Consider the following 25,456-nt stretch of genomic DNA (forward strand, 5'->3'; position numbering starts at 1 on the left):
TTTGAAGCTGTGATTATACTGGTGACGAGATATTGGCTACCCTATGAGAGTCACAGTGTTTCGTGCCAGTTGCTCACCCAAATACACATTTTTTAGATACTGTTTCCAGTGTGCCTGAAGCGATACGCCACTAGTTGTGTATCTTAAGAGAAACATCGTTACTCTTGCCAGCGGTTTCTTGACTTTGAAGATGTGATTATACTGGTGACGAGATATTGGTTACCCTATGAGAGTCACAGTGTTTCGTGCCAGTTGCTCACCCAAATACACATTTTTTAGATACTGTTTCCAGTGTGCCTGAAGCGATACGCCACTAGTTGTGTATCTTAAGAGAAACATCGTTACTTTTGCCAGGGGTTTCTAGAAGTTGCTGATTTGATTCTGCTGGTGACGAGGCATTGGCTACCTCAAGAGAGTCATAGAGATTCCTGCCAGTTCTTCACCAAAATACACATTTTTTGATACTCTTTCCATTCCGCCTGATAGCTACGCCACTAGTTGTGTATCTTAAGAGTCATTGTATCTTTTGCCAGGGGTTTCTTGAAGTTGCTGATGTGATTATGCTGGTGACGAGGCATTGGCTACCCTATGAGTGTCATAGTGATTCCTGCTAGTTGCTCACCCAAATACACATTTTTTTTGATACTTTGGCCAGTCTGCCTCAAGTGACACCCCACTAGCTGTGTATCTTATGAGAAGCTTCGTTACCTTTGCAAGCGGTTTCTTGAAGTTGGTGATGGGATTATGTTGGTGACGAAGCATTGGCTACCTTAAGAGGGTCATAGTGCTTCCTGCCAGTTGCTCACCCAAATACACATTTTGAGATACTGTTGCCAGTCTGCCTGAAGCGATACGCCACTAGTTGTGTATCTTAAGAGAAACATCGTTACTCTTGCCAGCGGTTTCTTGACTTTGAAGATGTGATTATACTGGTGACGAGATATTGGTTACCCTAAGAGAGTCACAGTGTTTCGTGCCAGTTGCTCACCCAAATACACATTTTTTAGATACTGTTTCCAGTGTGCCTGAAGCGATACGCCACTAGCTGTGTATCTTAAGAGAAACATCGTTACTCTTGCCAGCGACTTCTTGACTTTGAAGATGTGATTATACTGGTGACGAGATATTGGCTATCCTAAGAGAGTCACAGTGTTTCCTGCCAGTTGCTCATCCAAATACACATTTTTTAGATACTCTTTCCAGTCTGCCTGATAGCTACGCCACTAGTTGTGTATCTTAAGAGTCATTGTAACTTTTGCCAGGGGTTTCTTGAAGTTGCTGATGTGATTATGCTGGTGACGAGGCATTGGCTACGCTATGAGTGTCATAGTGATTCCTGCTAGTTGCTCACCCAAATACACATTTTTTTTGATACTTTGGCCAGTCTGCCTCAAGTGACACCCCACTAGCTGTGTATCTTATGAGAAGCTTCGTTACCTTTGCAAGCGGTTTCTTGAAGTTGGTGATGGGATTATGTTGGTGACGAGGCATTGGCTACCTTAAGAGAGTCATAGTGCTTCCTGCCAGTTGCTCACCCAAATACACATTTTGAGATACTGTGGCCAGTCTGCCTGAAGCGATACGCCACTAGTTGTGTATCTTAAGAGAAACATCGTTACTCTTGCCAGCGGTTTCTTGACTTTGAAGCTGTGATTATACTGGTGACGAGATATTGGCTACCCTATGAGAGTCACAGTGTTTCGTGCCAGTTGCTCACCCAAATACACATTTTTTAGATACTGTTTCCAGTGTGCCTGAAGCGATACGCCACTAGTTGTGTATCTTAAGAGAAACATCGTTACTCTTGCCAGCGGTTTCTTGACTTTGAAGATGTGATTATACTGGTGACGAGATATTGGTTACCCTATGAGAGTCACAGTGTTTCGTGCCAGTTGCTCACCCAAATACACATTTTTTAGATACTGTTTCCAGTGTGCCTGAAGCGATACGCCACTAGTTGTGTATCTTAAGAGAAACATCGTTACTTTTGCCAGGGGTTTCTAGAAGTTGCTGATTTGATTCTGCTGGTGACGAGGCATTGGCTACCTCAAGAGAGTCATAGAGATTCCTGCCAGTTCTTCACCAAAATACACATTTTTTGATACTCTTTCCATTCCGCCTGATAGCTACGCCACTAGTTGTGTATCTTAAGAGTCATTGTATCTTTTGCCAGGGGTTTCTTGAAGTTGCTGATGTGATTATGCTGGTGACGAGGCATTGGCTACCCTATGAGTGTCATAGTGATTCCTGCTAGTTGCTCACCCAAATACACATTTTTTTTGATACTTTGGCCAATCTGCCTCAAGTGACACCCCACTAGCTGTGTATCTTATGAGAAGCTTCGTTACCTTTGCAAGCGGTTTCTTGAAGTTGGTGATGGGATTATGTTGGTGACGAAGCATTGGCTACCTTAAGAGGGTCATAGTGCTTCCTGCCAGTTGCTCACCCAAATACACATTTTGAGATACTGTGGCCAGTCTGCCTGAAGCGATACGCCACTAGTTGTGTATCTTAAGAGAAACATCGTTACTCTTGCCAGCGGTTTCTTGACTTTGAAGATGTGATTATACTGGTGACGAGATATTGGTTACCCTAAGAGAGTCACAGTGTTTCGTGCCAGTTGCTCACCCAAATACACATTTTTTAGATACTGTTTCCAGTGTGCCTGAAGCGATACGCCACTAGTTGTGTATCTTAAGAGAAACATCGTTACTCTTGCCAGCGACTTCTTGACTTTGAAGATGTGATTATACTGGTGACGAGATATTGGCTATCCTAAGAGAGTCACAGTGTTTCCTGCCAGTTGCTCATCCAAATACACATTTTTTAGATACTCTTTCCAGTCTGCCTGATAGCTACGCCACTAGTTGTGTATCTTAAGAGTCATTGTAACTTTTGCCAGGGGTTTCTTGAAGTTGCTGATGTGATTATGCTGGTGACGAGGCATTGGCTACCCTATGAGTGTCATAGTGATTCCTGCTAGTTGCTCACCCAAATACACATTTTTTTGATACTTTAGCCAGTCTGCCTCAAGTGACACCCCACTAGCTGTGTATCTTATGAGAAGCTTAGTTACCTTTGCAAGCGGTTTCTTGAGGTTGGTGCTGTGATTGTGTTGGTGACGAGGCATTGGCTACCTTAAGAGAGTCATACTGCTTTCTGCCAGTTGCTCACCCAAATACACATTTTGAGATACTGTGGCCAGTCTGCCTGAAGCGATACGCCACTAGTTGTGTATCTTAAGAGAAACATCGTTACTCTTGCCAGCGGTTTCTTGACTTTGAAGATGTGATTATACTGGTGACGAGATATTGGTTACCCTAAGAGAGTCACAGTGTTTCGTGCCAGTTGCTCACCCAAATACACATTTTTTAGATACTGTTTCCAGTGTGCCTGAAGCGATTCGCCACTAGTTGTGTATCTTAAGAGAAACATCGTTACTTTTGCCAGGGGTTTCTAGAAGTTGGTGATGTTATTATGTTGGTGACAAGGCATTGGCTACCTTAAGAGAGTCATAGAGATTCCTGCCAGTTCTTCACCCAAATACAAATTTTTTAGATACTCTTTCCAGTCTGCCTGATAGCTACGCCACTAGTTGTGTATCTTAAGAGTCATTGTAACTTTTGCCAGGGGTTTCTTGAAGTTGCTGATGTGATTATGCTGGTGACGAGGCATTGGCTACCCTATGAGTGTCATAGTGATTCCTGCTAGTTGCTCACCCAAATACACATTTTTTTGATACTTTGGCCAGTCTGCCTCAAGTGACACCCCACTAGCTGTGTATCTTATGAGAAGCTTCGTTACCTTTGCAAGCGGTTTCTTGAAGTTGGTGATGGGATTATGTTGGTGAATAGGCATTGGCTACCTTAAGAGAGTCATAGTGCTTCCTGCCAGTTGCTCACCCAAATACACATTTTGAGATACTGTGGCCAGTCTGCCTGAAGCGATACGCCACTAGTTGTGTATCTTAAGAGAAACATCGTTACTCTTGCCAGCGGTTTCTTGACTTTGAAGCTGTGATTATACTGGTGACGAGATATTGGTTACCCTAAGAGAGTCACAGTGTTTCGTGCCAGTTGCTCACCCAAATACACATTTTTTAGAAACTGTTTCCAGTGTGCCTGAAGCGATACGCCACTAGTTGTGTATCTTAAGAGAAACATCGTTACTCTTGCCAGCGGTTTCTTGACTTTGAAGATGTGATTATACTGGTGACGAGATATTGGCTACCCTAAGAGAGTCACAGTGTTTCCTGCCAGTTGCTCATCCTAATACACATTTTTTAGATACTCTTTCCAGTCTGCCTGATAGCTACGCCACTAGTTGTGTATCTTAAGAGTCATTGTAACTTTTGCCAGGGGTTTCTTGAAGTTGCTGATGTGATTATGCTGGTGACGAGGCATTGGCTACCCTATGAGTGTCATAGTGATTCCTGCTACTTGCTCACCCAAATACACATTTTTTTGATACTTTGGCCAGTCTGCCTCAAGTGACACCCCACTAGCTGTGTATCTTATGAGAAGCTTCGTTACCTTTGCAAGCGGTTTCTTGAAGTTGGTGATGTGATTCTTTTGGTGACCTGGCATTGGCTACCTTAAGAGAGTCATACTGCTTTCTGCCAGTTGCTCACCCAAATACACATTTTGAGATACTGTGGCCAGTCTGCCTGAAGCGATACGCCACTAGTTGTGTATCTTAAGAGAAACATCGTTACTCTTGCCAGCGGCTTCTTGACTTTGAAGATGTGATTATACTGGTGACGAGATATTGGTTACCCTAAGAGAGTCACAGTGTTTCGTGCCAGTTGCTCACCCAAATACACATTTTTTAGATACTGTTTCCAGTGTGCCTGAAGCAATACGCCACTAGTTGTGTATCTTAAGAGAAACATCGTTACTTTTGCCAGGGGTTTCTAGAAGTTGCTGATTTGATTCTGCTGGTGACGAGGCATTGGCTACCTCAAGAGAGTCATAGAGATTCCTGCCAGTTCTTCACCAAAATACACATTTTTTGATACTCTTTCCATTCCGCCTGATAGCTACGCCACTAGTTGTGTATCTTAAGAGTCATTGTATCTTTTGCCAGGGGTTTCTTGAAGTTGCTGATGTGATTATGCTGGTGACGAGGCATTGGCTACCCTATGAGTGTCATAGTGATTCCTGCTAGTTGCTCACCCAAATACACATTTTTTTTGATACTTTGGCCAGTCTGCCTCAAGTGACACCCCACTAGCTGTGTATCTTATGAGAAGCTTCGTTACCTTTGCAAGCGGTTTCTTGAAGTTGGTGATGGGATTATGTTGGTGACGAAGCATTGGCTACCTTAAGAGGGTCATAGTGCTTCCTGCCAGTTGCTCACCCAAATACACATTTTGAGATACTGTTGCCAGTCTGCCTGAAGCGATACGCCACTAGTTGTGTATCTTAAGAGAAACATCGTTACTCTTGCCAGCGGTTTCTTGACTTTGAAGATGTGATTATACTGGTGACGAGATATTGGTTACCCTAAGAGAGTCACAGTGTTTCGTGCCAGTTGCTCACCCAAATACACATTTTTTAGATACTGTTTCCAGTGTGCCTGAAGCGATACGCCACTAGCTGTGTATCTTAAGAGAAACATCGTTACTCTTGCCAGCGACTTCTTGACTTTGAAGATGTGATTATACTGGTGACGAGATATTGGCTATCCTAAGAGAGTCACAGTGTTTCCTGCCAGTTGCTCATCCAAATACACATTTTTTAGATACTCTTTCCAGTCTGCCTGATAGCTACGCCACTAGTTGTGTATCTTAAGAGTCATTGTAACTTTTGCCAGGGGTTTCTTGAAGTTGCTGATGTGATTATGCTGGTGACGAGGCATTGGCTACGCTATGAGTGTCATAGTGATTCCTGCTAGTTGCTCACCCAAATACACATTTTTTTTGATACTTTGGCCAGTCTGCCTCAAGTGACACCCCACTAGCTGTGTATCTTATGAGAAGCTTCGTTACCTTTGCAAGCGGTTTCTTGAAGTTGGTGATGGGATTATGTTGGTGACGAGGCATTGGCTACCTTAAGAGAGTCATAGTGCTTCCTGCCAGTTGCTCACCCAAATACACATTTTGAGATACTGTGGCCAGTCTGCCTGAAGCGATACGCCACTAGTTGTGTATCTTAAGAGAAACATCGTTACTCTTGCCAGCGGTTTCTTGACTTTGAAGCTGTGATTATACTGGTGACGAGATATTGGCTACCCTATGAGAGTCACAGTGTTTCGTGCCAGTTGCTCACCCAAATACACATTTTTTAGATACTGTTTCCAGTGTGCCTGAAGCGATACGCCACTAGTTGTGTATCTTAAGAGAAACATCGTTACTCTTGCCAGCGGTTTCTTGACTTTGAAGATGTGATTATACTGGTGACGAGATATTGGTTACCCTATGAGAGTCACAGTGTTTCGTGCCAGTTGCTCACCCAAATACACATTTTTTAGATACTGTTTCCAGTGTGCCTGAAGCGATACGCCACTAGTTGTGTATCTTAAGAGAAACATCGTTACTTTTGCCAGGGGTTTCTAGAAGTTGCTGATTTGATTCTGCTGGTGACGAGGCATTGGCTACCTCAAGAGTGTCATAGAGATTCCTGCCAGTTCTTCACCAAAATACACATTTTTTGATACTCTTTCCATTCCGCCTGATAGCTACGCCACTAGTTGTGTATCTTAAGAGTCATTGTATCTTTTGCCAGGGGTTTCTTGAAGTTGCTGATGTGATTATGCTGGTGACGAGGCATTGGCTACCCTATGAGTGTCATAGTGATTCCTGCTAGTTGCTCACCCAAATACACATTTTTTTTGATACTTTGGCCAATCTGCCTCAAGTGACACCCCACTAGCTGTGTATCTTATGAGAAGCTTCGTTACCTTTGCAAGCGGTTTCTTGAAGTTGGTGATGGGATTATGTTGGTGACGAAGCATTGGCTACCTTAAGAGGGTCATAGTGCTTCCTGCCAGTTGCTCACCCAAATACACATTTTGAGATACTGTGGCCAGTCTGCCTGAAGCGATACGCCACTAGTTGTGTATCTTAAGAGAAACATCGTTACTCTTGCCAGCGGTTTCTTGACTTTGAAGATGTGATTATACTGGTGACGAGATATTGGTTACCCTAAGAGAGTCACAGTGTTTCGTGCCAGTTGCTCACCCAAATACACATTTTTTAGATACTGTTTCCAGTGTGCCTGAAGCGATACGCCACTAGTTGTGTATCTTAAGAGAAACATCGTTACTCTTGCCAGCGACTTCTTGACTTTGAAGATGTGATTATACTGGTGACGAGATATTGGCTATCCTAAGAGAGTCACAGTGTTTCCTGCCAGTTGCTCATCCAAATACACATTTTTTAGATACTCTTTCCAGTCTGCCTGATAGCTACGCCACTAGTTGTGTATCTTAAGAGTCATTGTAACTTTTGCCAGGGGTTTCTTGAAGTTGCTGATGTGATTATGCTGGTGACGAGGCATTGGCTACCCTATGAGTGTCATAGTGATTCCTGCTAGTTGCTCACCCAAATACACATTTTTTTGATACTTTAGCCAGTCTGCCTCAAGTGACACCCCACTAGCTGTGTATCTTATGAGAAGCTTAGTTACCTTTGCAAGCGGTTTCTTGAGGTTGGTGCTGTGATTGTGTTGGTGACGAGGCATTGGCTACCTTAAGAGAGTCATACTGCTTTCTGCCAGTTGCTCACCCAAATACACATTTTGAGATACTGTGGCCAGTCTGCCTGAAGCGATACGCCACTAGTTGTGTATCTTAAGAGAAACATCGTTACTCTTGCCAGCGGTTTCTTGACTTTGAAGATGTGATTATACTGGTGACGAGATATTGGTTACCCTAAGAGAGTCACAGTGTTTCGTGCCAGTTGCTCACCCAAATACACATTTTTTAGATACTGTTTCCAGTGTGCCTGAAGCGATTCGCCACTAGTTGTGTATCTTAAGAGAAACATCGTTACTTTTGCCAGGGGTTTCTAGAAGTTGGTGATGTTATTATGTTGGTGACAAGGCATTGGCTACCTTAAGAGAGTCATAGAGATTCCTGCCAGTTCTTCACCCAAATACAAATTTTTTAGATACTCTTTCCAGTCTGCCTGATAGCTACGCCACTAGTTGTGTATCTTAAGAGTCATTGTAACTTTTGCCAGGGGTTTCTTGAAGTTGCTGATGTGATTATGCTGGTGACGAGGCATTGGCTACCCTATGAGTGTCATAGTGATTCCTGCTAGTTGCTCACCCAAATACACATTTTTTTGATACTTTGGCCAGTCTGCCTCAAGTGACACCCCACTAGCTGTGTATCTTATGAGAAGCTTCGTTACCTTTGCAAGCGGTTTCTTGAAGTTGGTGATGGGATTATGTTGGTGAATAGGCATTGGCTACCTTAAGAGAGTCATAGTGCTTCCTGCCAGTTGCTCACCCAAATACACATTTTGAGATACTGTGGCCAGTCTGCCTGAAGCGATACGCCACTAGTTGTGTATCTTAAGAGAAACATCGTTACTCTTGCCAGCGGTTTCTTGACTTTGAAGCTGTGATTATACTGGTGACGAGATATTGGTTACCCTAAGAGAGTCACAGTGTTTCGTGCCAGTTGCTCACCCAAATACACATTTTTTAGAAACTGTTTCCAGTGTGCCTGAAGCGATACGCCACTAGTTGTGTATCTTAAGAGAAACATCGTTACTCTTGCCAGCGGTTTCTTGACTTTGAAGATGTGATTATACTGGTGACGAGATATTGGCTACCCTAAGAGAGTCACAGTGTTTCCTGCCAGTTGCTCATCCTAATACACATTTTTTAGATACTCTTTCCAGTCTGCCTGATAGCTACGCCACTAGTTGTGTATCTTAAGAGTCATTGTAACTTTTGCCAGGGGTTTCTTGAAGTTGCTGATGTGATTATGCTGGTGACGAGGCATTGGCTACCCTATGAGTGTCATAGTGATTCCTGCTACTTGCTCACCCAAATACACATTTTTTTGATACTTTGGCCAGTCTGCCTCAAGTGACACCCCACTAGCTGTGTATCTTATGAGAAGCTTCGTTACCTTTGCAAGCGGTTTCTTGAAGTTGGTGATGTGATTCTTTTGGTGACCTGGCATTGGCTACCTTAAGAGAGTCATACTGCTTTCTGCCAGTTGCTCACCCAAATACACATTTTGAGATACTGTGGCCAGTCTGCCTGAAGCGATACGCCACTAGTTGTGTATCTTAAGAGAAACATCGTTACTCTTGCCAGCGGCTTCTTGACTTTGAAGATGTGATTATACTGGTGACGAGATATTGGTTACCCTAAGAGAGTCACAGTGTTTCGTGCCAGTTGCTCACCCAAATACACATTTTTTAGATACTGTTTCCAGTGTGCCTGAAGCAATACGCCACTAGTTGTGTATCTTAAGAGAAACATCGTTACTTTTGAAAGGGGTTTCTAGAAGTTGCTGATTTGATTCTGCTGGTGACGAGGCATTGGCTACCTCAAGAGAGTCATAGAGATTCCTGCCAGTTCTTCACCCAAATACACATTTTTTAGATACTCTTTCCAGTCTGCCTGATAGCTACGCCACTAGTTGTGTATCTTAAGAGTCATTGTAACTTTTGCCAGGGGTTTCTTGAAGTTGCTGATGTGATTATGCTGGTGACGAGGCATTGGCTACCCTATGAGTGTCATAGTGATTCCTGCTAGTTGCTCACCCAAATACACATTTTTTTGATACTTTGGTCAGTCTGCCACAAGTGACACCCCACTAGCTGCGTATCTTATGAGAAGCTTCGTTACCTTTGCAAGCGGTTTCTTGAAGTTGGTGATGGGATTATGTTGGTGACGAGGCATTGGCTACCTTAAGAGAGTCATAGTGCTTCCTGCCAGTTGCTCACCCAAATACACATTTTGAGATACTGTGGCCCGTCTGCCTGAAGCGATACGCCACTAGTTGTGTATCTTAAGAGAAACATCGTTACTCTTGCCAGCGGTTTCTTGACTTTGAAGCTGTGATTATACTGGTGACGAGATATTGGCTACCCTAAGAGAGTCACAGTGTTTTGTGCCAGTTGCTCACCCAAATACACATTTTTTAGATACTGTTTCCAGTGTGCCTGAAGCGATACGCCACTAGTTGTGTATCTTAAGAGAAACATCGTTACTTTTGAAGGGGTTTCTAGAAGTTGCTGATTTGATTCTGCTGGTGACGAAGCATTGGCTACCTCAAGAGAGTCATAGAGATTCCTGCCAGTTCTTCACCCAAATACACATTTTTTAGATACTCTTTCCAGTCTGCCTGACAGCTACGCCACTAGTTGTGTATCTTAAGAGTCATTGTAACTTTTGCCAGGGGTTTCTTGAAGTTGCTGATGTGATTATGCTGGTGACGAGGCATTGGCTACCCTATGAGTGTCAGTGATTCCTGCTAGTTGCTCACCCAAATACACATTTTTTTGATACTTTGGCCAGTCTGCCTCAAGTGACGCCCCACTAGCTGTGTATCTTATGAGAAGCTTCGTTACCTTTGCAAGCGGTTTCTTGAAGTTGGTGATGTGATTATTTTGGTGACCTGGCATTGGCTACCTTAAGAGAGTCATACTGCTTTCTGCCAGTTGCTCACCCAAATACACATTTTGAGATACTGTGGCCAGTCTGCCTGAAGCGATACGCCACTAGTTGTGTATCTTAAGAGAAACATCGTTACTCTTGCCAGCGGTTTCTTGACTTTGAAGATGTGATTATACTGGTGACGAGATATTGGTTACCCTAAGAGAGTCACAGTGTTTCGTGCCAGTTGCTCACCCAAATACACATTTTTTAGATACTGTTTCCAGTGTGCCTGAAGCGATTCGCCACTAGTTGTGTATCTTAAGAGAAACATCGTTACTTTTGCCAGGGGTTTCTAGAAGTTGGTGATGTTATTATGTTGGTGACAAGGCATTGGCTACCTTAAGAGAGTCATAGAGATTCCTGCCAGTTCTTCACACAAATACAAATTTTTTAGATACTCTTTCCAGTCTGCCTGATAGCTACGCCACTAGTTGTGTATCTTAAGAGTCATTGTAACTTTTGCCAGGGGTTTCTTGAAGTTGCTGATGTGATTATGCTGGTGACGAGGCATTGGCTACCCTATGAGTGTCATAGTGATTCCTGCTAGTTGCTCACCCAAATACACATTTTTTTGATACTTTGGCCAGTCTGCCTCAAGTGACACCCCACTAGCTGTGTATCTTATGAGAAGCTTCGTTACCTTTGCAAGCGGTTTCTTGAAGTTGGTGATGGGATTATGTTGGTGAATAGGCATTGGCTACCTTAAGAGAGTCATAGTGCTTCCTGCCAGTTGCTCACCCAAATACACATTTTGAGATACTGTGGCCAGTCTGCCTGAAGCGATACGCCACTAGTTGTGTATCTTAAGAGAAACATCGTTACTCTTGCCAGCGGTTTCTTGACTTTGAAGCTGTGATTATACTGGTGACGAGATATTGGTTACCCTAAGAGAGTCACAGTGTTTCGTGGCAGTTGCTCACCCAAATACACATTTTTTAGATACTGTTTCCAGTGTGCCTGAAGCGATACGCCACTAGTTGTGTATCTTAAGAGAAACATCGTTACTCTTGCCAGCGGTTTCTTGACTTTGAAGATGTGATTATACTGGTGACGAGATATTGGCTAACCTAAGAGAGTCACAGTGTTTCCTGCCAGTTGCTCATCCTAATACACATTTTTTAGATACTCTTTCCAGTCTGCCTGATAGCTACGCCACTAGTTGTGTATCTTAAGAGTCATTGTAACTTTTGCCAGGGGTTTCTTGAAGTTGCTGATGTGATTATGCTGGTGACGAGGCATTGGCTATCCTATGAGTGTCATAGTGATTCCTGCTAGTTGCTCACCCAAATACACATTTTTTTGATACTTTGGCCAGTCTGCCTCAAGTGACACCAAACTAGCTGTGTATCTTATGAGAAGCTTCGTTACCTTTGCAAGCGGTTTCTTGAAGTTGGTGATGTGATTATTTTGGTGACCTGGCATTGGCTACCTTAAGAGAGTCATACTGCTTTCTGCCAGTTGCTCACCCAAATACACATTTTGAGATACTGTGGCCAGTCTGCCTGAAGCGATACGCCACTAGTTGTGTATCTTAAGAGAAACATCGTTACTCTTGCCAGCGGCTTCTTGACTTTGAAGATGTGATTATACTGGTGACGAGATATTGGTTACCCTAAGAGAGTCACAGTGTTTCCTGCCAGTTGCTCACCCAAATACACATTTTTTAGATACTGTTTCCAGTGTGCCTGAAGCAATACGCCACTAGTTGTGTATCTTAAGAGAAACATCGTTACTTTTGAAAGGGGTTTCTAGAAGTTGCTGATTTGATTCTGCTGGTGACGAGGCATTGGCTACCTCAAGAGAGTCATAGAGATTCCTGCCAGTTCTTCACCCAAATACACATTTTTTAGATACTCTTTCCAGTCTGCCTGATAGCTACGCCACTAGTTGTGTATCTTAAGAGTCATTGTAACTTTTGCCAGGGGTTTCTTGAAGTTGCTGATGTGATTATGCTGGTGACGAGGCATTGGCTACCCTATGAGTGTCATAGTGATTCCTGCTAGTTGCTCACCCAAATACACATTTTTTTGATACTTTGGTCAGTCTGCCACAAGTGACACCCCACTAGCTGCGTATCTTATGAGAAGCTTCGTTACCTTTGCAAGCGGTTTCTTGAAGTTGGTGATGGGATTATGTTGGTGACGAGGCATTGGCTACCTTAAGAGAGTCATAGTGCTTCCTGCCAGTTGCTCACCCAAATACACATTTTGAGATACTGTGGCCCGTCTGCCTGAAGCGATACGCCACTAGTTGTGTATCTTAAGAGAAACATCGTTACTCTTGCCAGCGGTTTCTTGACTTTGAAGATGTGATTATACTGGTGACGAGATATTGGTTACCCTAAGAGAGTCACAGTGTTTCGTGCCAGTTGCTCACCCAAATACACATTTTTTAGATACTGTTTCCAGTGTGCCCGAAGCGATACGCCACTAGTTGTGTATCTTAAGAGAAACATCGTTACTCTTGCCAGTGGTTTCTTGACTTTGAAGATGTGATTATACTGGTGACGAGATATTGGCTACCCTAAGAGAGTCACAGTGTTTCCTGCCAGTTGCTCATCCAAATACACAATTTTTAGATACTCTTTCCAGTCTGCCTGATAGCTACGCCACTAGTTGTGTATCTTAAGAGAAACATCGTTACTCTTGCCAGCGGTTTCTTGACTTTGAAGCTGTGATTATACTGGTGACGAGATATTGGCTACCCTAAGAGAGTCACAGTGTTTTGTGCCAGTTGCTCACCCAAATACACATTTTTTAGATACTGTTTCCAGTGTGCCTGAAGCGATACGCCACTAGTTGTGTATCTTAAGAGAAACATCGTTACTTTTGAAGGGGTTTCTAGAAGTTGCTGATTTGATTCTGCTGGTGACGAAGCATTGGCTACCTCAAGAGAGTCATAGAGATTCCTGCCAGTTCTTCACCCAAATACACATTTTTTAGATACTCTTTCCATTCTGCCTGATAGCTACGCCACTAGTTGTGTATCTTAAGAGTCATTGTAACTTTTGCCAGGGGTTTCTTGAAGTTGCTGATGTGATTATGCTGGTGACGAGGCATTGGCTACCCTATGAGTGTCATAGTGATTCCTGCTAGTTGCTCACCCAAATACACATTTTTTTGATACTTTGGCCAGTCTGCCACAAGTGACACCCCACTAGCTGCGTATCTTATGAAAAGCATCGTTACCTTTGCAAACGGTTTCTTGAAGTTGGTGATGGGATTATGTTGGTGACGAGGCATTGGCTACCTTAAGAGAGTCATAGTGCTTCCTGCCAGTTGCTCACCCAAATACACATTTTGAGATACTGTGGCCAGTCTGCCTGAAGCGATACGCCACTAGTTGTGTATCTTAAGAGAAACATCGTTACTCTTGCCAGCGGGTTCTTGACTTTGAAGCTGTGATTATACTGGTGACGAGATATTGGCTACCCTAAGAGAGTCACAGTGTTTCGTGCCAGTTGCTCACCCAAATACACATTTTTTAGATACTGTTTCCAGTCTGCCTGAAGCGATACGCCACTAGTTGTGTATCTTAAGAGAAACATCGTTACTCTTGACAGCGGTTTCTTGACTTTGAAGATGTGATTATACTGGTGACGAGATATTGGTTACCCTAAGAGAGTCACAGTGTTTCGTGCCAGTTGCTCACCCAAATACACATTTTTTAGATACTGTTTCCAGTGTGCCTGAAGCGATACGCCACTAGTTGTGTATCTTAAGAGAAACATCGTTTCTCTTGCCATCGGTTTCTTGACTTTGAAGATGTGATTATACTGGTGACGAGATATTGGCTACCCTAAGAGAGTCACAGTGTTTCCTGCCAGTTGCTCATCCAAATACACATTTTTTAGATACTCATTCCAGTCTGCCTGACAGCTACGCCACTAGTTGTGTATCTTAAGAGTCATTGTAACTTTTGCCAGGGGTTTCTTGAAGTTGCTGATGTGATTATGCTGGTGACGAGGCATTGGCTACCCTATGAGTGTCATAGTGATTCCTGCTAGTTGCTCACCCAAATACACATTTTTTTGATACTTTGGCCAGTCTGCCTCAAGTGACACCCCACTAGCTGTGTATCTTATGAGAAGCTTCGTTACCTTTGCAAGCGGTTTCTTGAAGTTGGTGATGGGATTATGTTGGTGACGAGGCATTGGCTACCTTAAGAGAGTCATAGTGCTTCCTGCCAGTTGCTCATCCAAATACACATTTTGAGATACTGTGGTTAGTCTGCCTGAAGCGATACGCCACTAGTTGTGTATCTTAATAGAAACATCGTTACTCTTGCCAGCGGTTTCTTCACTTTGAAGCTGTGATTATACTGGTGACGAGATATTGGCTACCCTAAGAGAGTCACAGTGTTTCGTGCCAGTTGCTCACCCAAATACACATTTTTTAGATACTGTTTCCAGTGTGCCTGAAGCGATTCGCCACTAGTTGTGTATATTAAGAGAAACATCGTTACTTTTGCCAGGGGTTTCTAGAAGTTGGTGATGTTATTATGTTGGTGACAAGGCATTGGCTACCTTAAGAGAGTCATAGAGATTCCTGCCAGTTCTTCACCCAAATACAAATTTTTTAGATACTCTTTCCAGTCTGCCTGATAGCTACGCCACTAGTTGTGTATCTTAAGAGTCATTGTAACTTTTGCCAGGGCTTTCTTGAAGTTGCTGATGTGATTATGCTGGTGACGAGGCATTGGCTACCCTATGAGTGTCATAGTGATTCCTGCTAGTTGCTCACCCAAATACACATTTTTTTGATACTTTGGCCAGTCTGCCTCAAGTGACGCCCCACTAGCTGTGTATCTTATGAGAAGCTTCGTTACCTTTGCAAGCGGTTTCTTGAAGTTGGTGATGTGATTATTTTGGTGACCTGGCATTGGCTACCTTAAGAGAGTCATACTGCTTTCTGCCAGTTGCTCACCCAAATACACATTTTGAGATACTGTGGCCAGTCTGCCTGAAGCGATACGCCACTAGTTGTGTATCTTAAGAGAAACATCGTTACTCTTGCCAGCGGTTTCTTGACTTTGAAGATGTGATTATACTGGTGACGAGATATTGGTTACCCTAAGAGAGTCACAGTGTTTCGTGCCAGTTGCTCACCCAAATACACATTTTTTAGATACTGTTTCCAGTGTGCCTGAAGCAATACGCCACTAGTTGTGTATCTTAAGAGAAACATCTTTACTTTTGAAAGGTGTTTCTAGAAGTTGCTGATTTGATTCTGCTGGTGACGAGGCATTGGCTACCTCAAGAGAGTCATAGAGATTCCTGCCAGTTCTTCACCCAAATACACATTTTTTAGATACTCTTTCCAGTGTGCCTGATAGCTACGCCACTTAGTTGTGTATCTTAAGAGTCATTGTAACTTTTGCCAGGGGTTTCTTGAAGTTGCTGATGTGATTATGCTGGTGACGAGGCATTGGCTAACCTATGAGTGTCATAGTGATTCCTGCTAGTTGCTCACCCAAATACACATTTTTTTGATACTTTGGCCAGTCTGCCACAAGTGACACCCCACTAGCTGCGTATCTTATGAGAAGCTTCGTTACCTTTGCAAGCGGTTTCTTGAAGTTGGTGATGGGATTATGTTGGTGACGAGGCATTGGCTACCTTAAGAGAGTCATAGTGCTTCCTGCCAGTTGCTCACCCAAATACACATTTTGAGATACTGTGGCCAGTCTGCCTGAAGCGATACGCCACTAGTTGTGTATCTTAAGAGAAACATCGTTACTCTTGCCAGCGGTTTCTTGACTTTGAAGATGTGATTATACTGGTGACGAGATATTGGTTACCCTAAGAGAGTCACAGTGTTTCGTGCCAGTTGCTCACCCAAATACACATTTTTTAGATACTGTTTCCAGTGTGCCCGAAGCGATACGCCACTAGTTGTGTATCTTAAGAGAAACATCGTTACTCTTGCCAACGGTTTCTTGACTTTGAAGATGTGATTATACTGGTGACGAGATATTGGCTACCCTAAGAGAGTCACATTGTTTCCTGCCAGTTGCTCATCCAAATACACATTTTTTAGATACTCTTTCCAGTCTGCCTGATAGTTACGCCACTAGTTGTGTATCTTAAGAGAAACATCGTTACTCTTGCCAGCGGTTTCTTGACTTTGAAGCTGTGATTATACTGGTGACGAGATATTGGCTACCCTAAGAGAGTCACAGTGTTTCGTGCCAGTTGCTCACCCAAATACACATTTTTTAGATACTGTTTCCAGTGTGCCTGAAGCGATACGCCACTAGTTGTGTATCTTAAGAGAAACATCGTTACTTTTGAAAGGGGTTTCTAGAAGTTGCTGATTTGATTCTGCTGGTGACGAAGCATTGGCTACCTCAAGAGAGTCATAGAGATTCCTGCCAGTTCTTCACCCAAATACACATTTTTTAGATACTCTTTCCAGTCTGCCTGATAGCTACGCCACTAGTTGTGTATCTTAAGAGTCATTGTAACTTTTGCCAGGGGTTTCTTGAAGTTGCTGATGTGATTATGCTGGTGACGAGGCATTGGCTACCCTATGAGTGTCATAGTGATTCCTGCTAGTTGCTCACCCAAATACACATTTTTTGATACTTTGGCCAGTCTGCCTCAAGTGACACCCCACTAGCTGTGTATCTTATGAGAAGCTTCGTTACATTTGCAAGCGGTTTCTTGAAGTTGGTGATGGGATTATGTTGGTGACGAGGCATTGGCTACCTTAAGAGAGTCATAGTGCTTCCTGCCAGTTGCTCACCCAAATACACATTTTTTAGATACTGTTTCCAGTGTGCCTGAAGCGATACGCCACTAGTTGTGTATCTTAAGAGAAACATCGTTACTTTTGAAAGGGGTTTCTAGAAGTTGCTGATTTGATTCTGCTGGTGACGAGGCATTGGCTACCTCAAGAGAGTCATAGAGATTCCTGCCAGTTCTTCACCCAAATACACATTTTTTAGATACTCTTTCCAGTCTGCCTGATAGCTACGCCACTAGTTGTGTATCTTAAAAGTCATTGTAACTTTTGCCAGAGGTTTCTTGAAGTTGCTGATGTGATTATGCTGGTGAAGAGGCATTGGCTACCCTATGAGTGTCATAGTGATTCCTGCTAGTTGCTCACCCAAATACACATTTTTTGATACTTTGGCCAGTCTGCCTCAAGTGACACCCCACTATCTGTGTATCTTATGAGAAGCTTCGTTACCTTTGCAAGCGGTTTCTTGAAGTTGGTGATGGGATTATGTTGGTGACGAGGCATTGGCTACCTTAAGAGAGTCATAGTGCTTCCTGCCAGTTGCTCACCCAAATACACGTTCTGAGATACTGTTTCTGTGGTGTCACCGCTAGACACGACACTTGCTAGGTGGTAACTTAAATCGGCCGCGGTCCTGTAGTACATGTCGGACCCGCGTGTCGCCACAGTGTAATCGCAAACCTAGCGCCACCACATGGCAGGTCACAAGACACGGACTAGACCTCACCCCAGTTGTACGGACGACATAGCTTGCGACCAGACGTACGAAGCTTTCCTCTCAATTGCCGAGAGACAGATAGAATAGCCTTCAGCTTAGTCCATAGCTACTACCTAGCAAGGCGCCATTTGTATCAGTGCTTATAGCTTACTACTATTCAAGAGATGTATTCCAACAAGAGAATAAAAGTTAAGTAACATCTACGTACTTTTCTTCTTATTCATTAATAAGTCTCATGTTCCCGAACTTCAAGCCCGTCTGCGTTAGTTTAGCGTGCACCTAGCTACCTCATTGTGTCTATGCTGTAGGAGCTAGACACAACATAAATTGGCGCCGAGGAGTGGTGCCGCGCCCACGTTGCATATATTGATTGTACTTTGCTCTGATTTGCTTGTGTCATGGCTTCGCCACAATCTCCAGATGTACTGTCCGAATTTTTTCGCTTGCAGAATCAGCAGACGCAGGCGTTATTGGAAGCCCTTGGACAGCTCGTCCAGGGTCAACGTGCGCTGCAAAACGATGCGGCAGCCGCCGTTTCTTCGCTACCGCTGCCACAAAACGCTGTTGCACCTCCCTTTCGGCCATACGTGGCGGCCGACGAGACCTGGCAAGAGTGGTCTCGCCAGTTCGACTTTCACCTAGCAGCATACAGAATTCAAGGTAATGAGCGGCAGCCGTTTTTGCTTTCTTGTGTAGTTGTGTCTACCTACCGTGTGATAGTGAAATTGTTTCCCCGACGCGACGTAGCAACTCTGTCCTACGAAGAAATTTTGTCTGCTTTAGATGCCTATTTCAAAGAAACAGTAAATGTAGTTGCAAAACGGTATACGTTCTTTCGCACAAAACGTACGGCCGGTCAGACTAATAGGGAGTGGGTTGCAACTTTGCAAGGACTTACTAGGGAGTGTGCCTTTGAATGTGACTGTGGCCTCCCTTATTCAGATACTATGGTGCGTGATGCAATAGCACAGAACGTGTCTGATGTTCGAATACGGGAACAGATTTTGAAACTCGTAAATCCCTCCCTTCAACAAGTGATAGACATATTGGATAGGCAAGACACACTTGACTTTGCTCAGGCCTCTTTTGAAACTTCGCCAGCCGTGTGTCACATTAATCGGCCCGCCGGGCCCGCTGCACGGGACGCTAAACGGGCCTCGCGCCCGTCCGCACAGCAGCGGCAGCCTACCTTGCAAACACGTGCGCCGCGTAAGCAAGCAACTGCAGTGAAATCATGCCCGCGGTGTGCAACTCGACATTCGCGTGAAAATTGCCCGTCACGCCAAGCTATTTGCTTTTACTGTCGAAAGAAAGGACATGTTCAAAGTGTTTGCCAGAAAAAGCTTAGATCAGACAATCACAAAAATTCCAGGCCTTTTGCTTCGCGCCGGAATCGAACCCAGGACAATCTGGCTCGTGGACCTTCACCCATGGACATTAATGTAGTTCATTCCCACCCGTCCAGTGACACTTTAGCTAACAGTGACTGTGTTCGTCCCACCACAAATGTGCGTCGACGTCGCCGAAAATCACGTAAAGTCGCAAGTGCTTCTGTACCTGTATCAGTTCCAATTGCACGTGACAGTCGCTCTTGTCGTCAACAGGACAATAAACTTTTTTGTGGACTTAGACTTTGAAGGCAAAGTGATACCCTTCCAGCTCGATACCGGAGCTGCAGTTTCATTGCTCAATCACGACACGTACAAACAACTGGGCGCCCCGCCGTTGCGTGCCGCAAATGTTAACTAGTTACTCAGGACAACAGATCCCTGTGTTAGGACAGTGCAGCCTTCTTGCCGCATACAAGGGACAAACGAAACTTGTGTCATTTTACGTTCTTCGTTCTTCTAGTGCAGTGAACTTGTTTGGTTTAGATTTGTTTCAATTGTTTAATTTGTCTATAGTAAATCAGGTCCTATCAGTGAATCAGACTGTGCCTTCCGCCAGTGTTTCTAGTCTTTGTGAAGAATTTGCAGACATTTTTGCACCGGGCCTTGGTTGCGCTAAGAACTATGAAGCACATTTGGAATTGAAAGACAACGCGCAACCGAAATTTTTCAGAGCGCGCAATGTTCCCCACGCATTGCGTGATGAGGTCGCAAGAACATTGCACGATTTAGAATCTCAAGGTGTACTTGAACGTGTCAGGCTTCTCTCTGGGCCTCACCCTTAGTCATTTTGCCAAAACCTTCCGGTAAACTGAGACTTTGTGTGGACTTCAAGGCAACTGTGAATCCACAACTTGTGACTGCAACTTTTCCTTTGCCCCGCCCGGAAGATCTTTTTGACAAACTGTGCCCGGGAAAATATTTTTCAAAATTGGACCTAGCAGATGCGTACTTGCAGATACCTGTGGACGAAGACTCCCGGCGCGTCTTGGTGGTAAACACGCATCTTGGCTTGTATCGCTTCAAAAGACTGCCATTCGGGTGTGCATCCGCCCCTGCATTGTTTCAGCAATATTTACAAACTATTTGTGCGTCGGTCCCTACTGCTGCGAACTATCTGGACGATATTGTGATCTCCGGACAGACAGAAGCCGAACATTTGCAAAATCTCCGAACATTATTTCAGGTATTGCGTCAGAATGGTCTTCGCTTGAGAAAGGACAAATGTGTGTTTTTTGCTCGGGACTTACCCTACCTGGGGCATGTCATAAATGCCCAAGGTATACATCCGAGTCCAGAGCACCTCCGTGCCATACAGGACTTACCTGCTCCGCAGAACTTAAAACAGCTACAGAGTGTGCTGGGTAAAATTACTTATTATTCAAAGTTTGTGCGCAATGCTTCTTCCATTTCAGCTCCGCTTCATCGCTTACGCCGTAAAGGTGTTCCGTTCGTCTGGACGACGGAATGCGAACGCGCCTTTCGCCAGTTGAAATCGGCGTTACTTTCAAATACTTGCCTTACGCCATTCGATCCCCGAAAACCCCTTTTGTTGATGGTAGATGCATCGGATTTCGGGATCGGTGCTGTGCTTGCGCACAAAGATGGCTCGCATGATCGCCCTATTGCCTTTGCGTCCAAATTGCTCTCATCTGCGCAAAGAAATTATTCACAAATAGAGAAGGAAGCTTTAGCTCTCGTGTTTGGTGTTACCAAGTTCCATGACTTCTTGTATGGTCGTCACTTTACCATCATCACAGACCACAAACCGTTGACATCGCTTTTTCATCCGCCCAAGCCTGTACCTCCACGTACAGCGCAGAAATTCATTCGCTGGTCACTTTTTCTCTCGCAGTACCGCTACGATATCTTGTATCGGTCCACTGCTAAACACGGCAACGCTGATGCGTTGCCCCGTTTGCCTGTTGCTGAGGATAAAGCATTCGATTCTTCCGAACTTGCTTGCATGTTCATTGATTCGGAAACCGATAACGTGGTCGAATCGTTTCCGATTGATTTTCGTCGTGTAGCTACAGCCACAGCTGCTGACCCTGTCCTTGCTACTGTTTTGCGTGTTGTTGCTACGCGATGGCCCTTGTCAAAGTCACGGATCGAGAATCCTTTGGTTCGCCGTTTTTTTGCTCACAAGGAGAGACTTTTTGTACGACGTGGTGTTTTGTTGTTGCGTTCCGATAATGATCAGTCCAGAGTCGTAGTCCCACGTTCGTTACAGTCCTCTGTCTTAAAGCTTCTTCACCAAGGACATTGGGGTATAGTGCGTACGAAACAACTTGCTCGTCAGCACTGTACTTGGTTCGGAATCGATGCTGCGATTACGAATATGTGCTCCTCTTGCGTGGCGTGTGCCGAACAACAATCCGCACCACCGCGGAAATTCTTTGCATGGCCGAAAGCCACTTCCCCTTGGCAACGCTTGCACATCGATTTTGCTGGTCCATTCTGGAATGCTCGATGGTTGGTTGTGGTCGATGCTTTCAGTAATTTTCCTTTTGTTGTCCGGATGTCTTCCACGACGTCTTCTGCCACAATCCAAGCCTTGTCTGCCATCTCTTGCATTGAAGGTCTTCCGCAGACTATTGTTTCCGACAATGGCCCACAATTCGTGTCCGCAGAATTTCAGTCATTCTGCAAGGCCGATGGTATTCAACATCTGACGTCCGCGCCGTTTTCGCCTCAGTCAAACGGTGCCGCTGAACGATTGGTCCGGACTTTCAAGTCACAGATGTTGAAATTGAAAGAATCGAATTCTCGGGAGGACGCTTTGTTACTCTTTTTGTCATCGTATCGCTCTCAGCCCCGCGATGGTCGCTCGCCGGCTGAATTGCTCCATGGTCGATCTCATCGCACCCTGATGTCTTTGCTGCATCCGCCGCATCAGGTTCCTGTGCAGCGGCAGACTCCTGCTTTTGCTCCTGGCGACGTTGTCTATTATCGCAACTATCGCGGTTCACAGCGTTGGCTCGCAGGGCGCATTCATCGCTGCCTCGGCCGCGCGATGTATTTGGTTTTGGGGGCCTCTGGTGAGGTGCGTCGGCATCTCAATCAGCTGCGCCTCTGTCGTCGCCTGGGTTCTGCCGCTCCCCGTCTGCTTTCAGCGACGGTGCCGTCAGGTCAGCGCCCTGGGGACCCATCTACTGGCTCGCCTCATCCCCAGGTGTTACCGACGCTGCCTTCCATTTTGCCTCATGGCGTCGCGCCGCCGCCGCAGCCGCCGCCGCCGGCGCCGCCCGCAGCGGACGCTTCGCTGCAGCCGCCTGGCGCCTCCCTGGGTCACGCGCCGCCGCTCGCTTCCCGTGCCCAGCCGTCCTCCGCCATGGACCTCTTGCCCGCTCCGGACCAGATGTCGTCGTCGCGCGTCGGCTTCCCCGACGCAATGGAGGTCGACTCTTCGGCCCCTCTTGTCTCATTACGTGCGCCTACACCTCATGTTGACGTGCACCCTGGACTAGGTTTGCAGGCGTTTCCTAGCTCCCCTCGGACCGAATGGCCGGGTGCGGGTGGCACAGCCTCGCCTGTTGTTAGGCTCCCCACCTCATCGCATACGTCAACATGGGGTCCTCCCCACGGCGGGCGGAAGCCTTACCTCACGACCGTTCGCCGATTTGCGGGGGAGGAATGTGGTGTCACCGCTAGACACCACACTTGCTAGGTGGTAACTTAAATCGGCCGCGGTCCTGTAGTACATGTCGGACCCGCGTGTCGCCACAGTGTAATCGCAAACCTAGCGCCACCACATGGCAGGTCAAAAGACACGGACTAGACCTCACCCCAGTTGTACGGACGACATAGCTTGCGACCAGACGTACGAAGCTTTCCTTTCAATTGCCGAGAGACAGATAGAATAGCCTTCAGCTTAGTCCATAGCTACTACCTAGCAAGGCGCCATTTGTATCAGTGCTTATAGCTTACTACTATTCAAGAGATGTATTCCAACAAGAGAATAAAAGTTAAGTAACATCTACGTACTTTTCTTCTTATTCATTAATAAGTCTCATGTTCCAGAACTTCACGCCCGTCTGCGTTAGTTTAGCGTGCACCTAGCTACCTCATTGTGTCTATGCTGTATGAGCAAGACACAACAGTTTACAGTGTGCCTGAAGCGATACGCCACTAGTTGTGTATCTTAAGAGAAACATCGTTACTCTTGCCAGCGGTTTCTTGACTTTGAAGATGTGATTATACTGGTGACGAGATATTGGCTACCCTAAGAGAGTCACAGTGTTTCGTACCAGTTGCTCACCCAAATACACATTTTTTAGATACTGTTTCCAGTGTGCCTGAAGCAATACGCCACTAGTTGTGTATCTTAAGAGAAACATCGTTACTTTTGCCAGGGGTTTCTAGAAGTTGCTGATTTGATTCTGCTGGTGACGAGGCATTGGCTACCTCAAGAGAGTCATAGAGATTCCTGCCAGTTCTTCACCCAAATACACATTTTTTAGATACTCTTTCCAGTCTGCCTGATAGCTACGCCACTAGTTGTGTATCTTAAGAGTCATTGTAACTTTTGCCAGGGGTTTCTTGAAGTTGCTGATGTGATTATGCTGGTGACGAGGCATTGGCTACCCTATGAGTGTCATAGTGATTCCTGCTAGTTGCTCACCCAAATACACATTTTTTTGATACTTTGGCCAGTCTGCCACAAGTGACACCCCACTAGCTGCGTATCTTATGAGAAGCTTCGTTACCTTTGCAAGCGGCTTCTTGAAGTTGGTGATGGGATTATGTTGGTGACGAGGCATTGGCTACCTTAAGAGAGTCATAGTGCTTCCTGCCAGTTGCTCACCCAAATACACATTTTGAGATACTGTGGCCAGTCTGCCTGAAGCGATACGCCACTAGTTGTGTATCTTAAGAGAAACATCGTTACTCTTGCCAGCGGTTTCTTGACTTTGAAGATGTGGTTATACTGGTGACGAGATATTGGCTACCCTAAGAGAGTCACAGTGTTTCCTGCCAGTTGCTCATCCAAATACACATTTTTTAGATACTCTTTCCAGTCTGCCTGATATCCCGCCACTAGTTGTGTATCTTAAGAGAAACATCGTTACTCTTGCCAGCGGTTTCTTGACTTTGAAGCTGTGATTATACTGGTGACGAGATATTGGCTACCCTAAGAGAGTCACAGTGTTTCGTGCCAGTTGCTCACCCAAATACACATTTTTTAGATACTGTTTCCAGTGTGCCTGAAGCGATACGCCACTAGTTGTGTATCTTAAGAGAAACATCGTTACTTTTGAAAGGGGTTTCTAGAAGTTGCTGATTTGATTCTGCTGGTGACGAAGCATTGGCTACCTCAAGAGAGTCATAGAGATTCCTGCCAGTTCTTCACCCAAATACACATTTTTTAGATACTCTTTCCAGTATGCCTGATAGCTACGCCACTAGTTGTGTATCTTAAGAGTCATTGTAACTTTTGCCAGGGGTTTCTTGAAGTTGCTGATGTGATTATGCTGGTAACGAGGCATTGGCTACCCTATGAGTGTCATAGTGATTCCTGCTAGTTGCTCACCCAAATACACATTTTTTTGATACTTTGGCCAGTCTGCCACAAGTGACACCCCACTAGCTGCGTATCTTATGAGAAGCTTCGTTACCTTTGCAAGCGGTTTCTTGAAGTTGGTGATGGGATTATGTTGGTGACGAGGCATTGGCTACCTTAAGAGAGTCATAGTGCTTCCTGCCAGTTGCTCACCCAAATACACATTTTGAGATACTGTGGCCAGTCTGCCTGAAGCGATACGCCACTAGTTGTGTATCTTAAGAGAAACATCGTTACTCTTGCCAGCGGTTTCTTGACTTTGAAGATGTGATTATACTGGTGACGAGATATTGGTTACCCTAAGAGAGTCACAGTGTTTCGTGCCAGTTGCTCACCCAAATACACATTTTTTAGATACTGTTTCCAGTGTGCCCGAAGCGATACGCCACTAGTTGTGTATCTTAAGAGAAACATCGTTA

Source organism: Schistocerca nitens, chromosome 3 (genome assembly GCF_023898315.1).
Source record: "Schistocerca nitens isolate TAMUIC-IGC-003100 chromosome 3, iqSchNite1.1, whole genome shotgun sequence".
NCBI lineage: Eukaryota > Metazoa > Arthropoda > Insecta > Orthoptera > Acrididae > Schistocerca > Schistocerca nitens.